Source organism: Eptesicus fuscus, chromosome 2 (genome assembly GCF_027574615.1).
Source record: "Eptesicus fuscus isolate TK198812 chromosome 2, DD_ASM_mEF_20220401, whole genome shotgun sequence".
NCBI classification, from domain to species: domain Eukaryota; kingdom Metazoa; phylum Chordata; class Mammalia; order Chiroptera; family Vespertilionidae; genus Eptesicus; species Eptesicus fuscus.
In genome coordinates, this window is record NC_072474.1 from 23193719 (window position 1) to 23198285 (window position 4567).

Sequence of the window (4567 nt, forward strand, 5' to 3'; positions counted from 1 at the left end):
TTTCATGGGTGTCTTGCTTTTAGCCTTACAAACAATCTGCCACGGTTGCTTGATAATCAAAGAAAGTACCAGCAAAAATACCAAAATGCATCTTTAAGAGTTAATTATTGTCCAAGTCTTGACCTTTGTTATTCTAACAAAATCTTTGAAATTATATATTTCTAAAGATCCCTTATGGTCTATATCGGCATCTTTATGCTGTTGTATTGGTTCTTGATAGAAATTAAAATCCTAGAAATACCGCTGAGACCCTAATTTAAAAATTGGATGGACATAAATTATCAATTGAAAGTGAAAATATGATTCATAAACATGAGAAAATTATTAACCTAAAATGTGTAAATAAAACAAAGTAATTTTAACTGCCAAATTAGCTTAAAAATTATAATGCCAGCAAGGACTCTACCCCAGCTACTAGTAGGAGTGGGTATTATTTAACTCTGATGTGTAACAAATTTTCCTTAAAAGGTAACAAATAAAACAACAAAAAATTATTATCTTACACAGTTTCTGAAGGTCAAAAATCCAGTAGTGACTTAGTTGGGTGGTTCTGGCTCAGGAGTTCTCATGAGGTGGCCATTAAGGTGTTGGCCGGGGCTGAAGTCCTCTGAAGGCTGGACTAGAGCTGGAGGACACTTGCATGATGTCTCACTCATGGTTGTTGATTGGAGGACTTGGGTCCTTACTGACTCTTGGCATGAGGCCTCACTCAGTTCCTGGCCACATGGACCACTCCTTGGGGCTACTTAAGTGTTCTCATAATATGGCACCTGGCTTTTCCCAAGTCATGGGATCCAAGAGAAGGCAAGGCAGATGATGCCACATGTCCTTTGACTAGCCTTCATTTTCATATATTATATTGGTTTACAAAGATTGACCCTACTCACATGGAAGAGATTACACAAGTGCATAAATACCAGGAGGTAGATATTGACATCATTATCAATAAATTGGTATAGCCACTCTGGATAGCAATATCACAGGATGTATCAAAAGCATTAAAATGTTTTCTATAACACTGCTGGCTTTGCCTTCCTCTGAGTGTTCCTGGAAATGGCAAGCTCAAGTTCTGATAGCAGTGAAAAGGGTTTCTTTGAGGATGAATTCACTGAAGAAAGTGTGATAGACTTCATTTGATGAGGTATGTAATGAAGAACATCAAATGAAACCTCAGAAGCCAAACTGAAGATGCCTAGGACAAACGGTAAAGTTTATCTTCCTCAAACAAATGAACAATTCAAAGCTTGCCCCAAACCAGTCCTTCCCTTGCTTTTCATTTTTCCTTCAATTAATAAAGAGTGTTGCGACACTTTGCAGAATTGTCAGGAACTATTGAATTTGAGTACCGATGGCAAGAAAATAGAGGTTTATCTGAGGTGCAGGGAACACGCTTGCTCTAAAGAAAAACAAATGAGTGGGGAGCATGGAGCCAGTGTAAAGAGTGTTGCTGAGACACCACAGGAGGCCACATCACAGTCATGTTTGAGGAAATGCAAGATGGTGACCAAGAGAGCAAGGAGTGAGTCAAGCTGTCAGATGTGTAAGAGAGAGGAAGGTACCAATACTGTTGTTGAAGTGACAGCTTCAGCCCAGGAGGCCGGCCATGTTGGCAACATGGTCAAGAATTGCTGCAAGATCCATGCAATCTGAGGCTGTGACTTCATGTTCCATTCTTATGCCTGCTGGGAACTTCCTGCTGCAAACATCTGGTGTCAGGTGGTGTGTGGTCCATGGCAGACCTCTCTTGGCAGACAAAAAGGGTTGGATTTGCCTGAAGTTCCATGCAGGTCAGGCCTAGATGCCTGACACTCCCACGAAAATGATCTCTCTCTTACTGACTGGCCTATGCTTTCCCATCCTTAGACCTGGAAGATAATATATTATGCCCTGGATGCGTTAAGAGGAAGAAAAGGATGATGGAAAGGTTAGTTAAAATGAGGAAGAAAAAGCAACCTGGTTTGAACACTCTCAATAAAGAATAAAAGGTGGAGAACTCACAGCTAAATTATTTGTATCCCAATGATTCCTGTGCTCTGTTCTGGATATCCACATTGTTATCTGATGCCTTGAGTACAGACATGAATGTCTGGATTCTGAACTTGAGGTTTGCCAAAATGTGACTGCCACTGCTGCTTCAAGTGTTCAGCTATGTAGAATATAATTTGGTTTTGTTTTAATTAACAGATTTTTTAGCAATTTTAGGCTTTCAGAAAAATTGAACAGAAAGTAAGAGTTCCCAAATTCTGCTGCCCGCTATTGCCCCTACTATCAACACCCTACACCAAAATGGTGTTGTTGAATTTGCATTGACCCATCATTATCACTGAAAGCCCACGGTTGACATTAGGGTTCACTCTTTGTGTTTTACATTCTATGGATTTTTTTTATTGACTTCAGAGAGGAAGGGAGAGGGAGAGAGAGAATCATCTGTCTTCTGCACACCCCTCCCCCCACCACTGGGGATCAAGCCTGCAACCCAGGCATGTGCCCTGACTGGGAATCAAACCGTGACCTCCTAAATTCATAGGTCAAGGCTCAACTACTGAGCCACACTGGTGGGCCATTCTATGGATTTTGACAAATCTATAATGACCATTATAGAATCATAAAAAATATTTTCACTGTCCTAAAAATTCTGTACTCCTATTCAACACTCCCTGCTCCCAATCTCTGACCCACTGATATTTTTACTGTATCCATAGCTCTGCCATTTCCAAAATGTCATATAGTTGGAACCATACAGTTGCCTTTTAAAAATGACTTCAGTTGCAGCAATATGCGTTTAAGGTTCCTCCAGGTCTTTTCATGGCTTGATAACCCACTTCTTTTTGGCACTAAATATTCCATTGTCTGGATGTACCAAAATTTGTTTATCCATTCACATATTGAAGGCCATCTTGGTTGCATCCAAATTTTGATAATTATGAATAAAACTTCTATAAGCAACAAAAAAAAGTTTTATAGGACAAAGTTGGCTTTCAAATGATGTTGGTTGCATGAATGATTAAATTAATAAATAACCTGTTAGCTCCACTGTTAGGAACCAACTCTAAATAAATAAGATGGAGACAATAAAGATTTATATATCAAGACTAGGAGCCCAGTGCACAAATTCGTGCACCTTGAAAGGAACTGTGGGCCATGAGGCTGCAGTGGGCACAGGACCGGGTCTCTGCCCATCCTCCGCTCCTCCAACCAGTCTCCCCATTGTGGCCCTCCCTCCCCCATCCCCTGTCTGCTGGCAGACCCCCTCCTGCCTCCGCTGCTCCCACACGCTGATGGCGCAGAGCGATTGGGGCTGTCACCAGCAGCAGCTGCGAGCAGCAGCTCCGGCGCCGCTGTCAGCAGGTGTGAGAGGCAGCTGCTGCCCCGTCCTCCCTCAAGAGCAGGGGGAGGTGGAGAATCCCTGAGGGGTGATTGGGGCCAGCAGCCACTGCTCGCACCCACTGACAGTGCCAAGCAATCGGGGCTGGCACTGGGTGCTGGCAGCAGGTGTGAGTGAGGCTGGCGCCTGCAGCAGTGTGAGCACCGTGGACCACAGTGCACGGGAGCAAAGAATTTTCAATAACCACAAGAGGCTTGGCCTAATGGCAGCAACCGGAACCCCGCCTTGGTCTGGTGCCCCCACTCACCTGCTCCACCAATCTGCCACGGCTGACGCCTGCTATGTTCTGCGCTCTGCCGCCTGCTGCCAATGCCCACCATGTTCTGTGCATGCCCCCTGGTAGTCAGCACACTTCATAGCAACCGGTTGTTTGGTTGTTTGATTGTTCTGCTATTCAGTCTATTTGCATATTAGCCTTTTATTATATAGGATGTTCATTATGCATTATTTGTAATAGGGATGAAGTAGAAATAAATTAAATGTTCAAATAACTGAATCATTAAATTCTATTATATCATGATTGTTTTCAAAGAATTTTAATGAGATGTTTCTGATATAATGTTAAATAAAAAAATGAATGCAAGAGAGGAACCAAGATGGCGCCATAGGTTAAACACCTAACCTGCAGCCGGGCACAACAATTTCAAAAATACAACTAGAGGTCAGAACGGACATCGTCCAGAACCACAGGAAAGTTGGTGGACTGAAATGCCCACAGCTGGGGGGAAGGAGAAGGCCACGGGGACAGTCGGGGAAGCCGTAAAAGCCTGAGGTATGGAGAAACGGGCGGAGACACGAGCACACGCGCCTGCGGGGAGGATGGAACCGGAGAGGAAGGGGCGGCTGATGACCTGGCTGGCGTTCACTGGCAGGAAGGAGATAAAGGCTCCGGAGTGCGCTGAGCGCCGGCTCCGATTGCACTGAACCCCATTCCGGGCGAAACCCTGGGAAACTCACTCACTTTCGCAACTCCGCCGCCCCCGCAGGCCGCCCGGCCCGGGACGCTGGGGACGCCGCCGCAGCGGCGGCGCCCGGAGCCCGGCGGCCTCCCAGCACCCGTCCCCGCCGCGCAGCCCCCGCGCGCCTGGTGCCGCGGGCCACGCGCCCCGCACACCGGACGGAGGCCCGGGCGCCCTCTCCGTGCACCTCCCGGCAGCGCTAGACTTCAGTAGAGTTGACTGA

General features: G+C 45.7%; 1 pseudogene; it reads left to right on the plus strand.

The window, feature by feature from the left end:
* Positions 1–1053: 1053 nt before the first annotated feature.
* LOC114234216 (developmental pluripotency-associated protein 2-like) lies at positions 1054–1982 on the plus strand (annotated as a pseudogene).
* The last annotated feature ends 2585 nt before the right edge of the window (positions 1983–4567 follow it).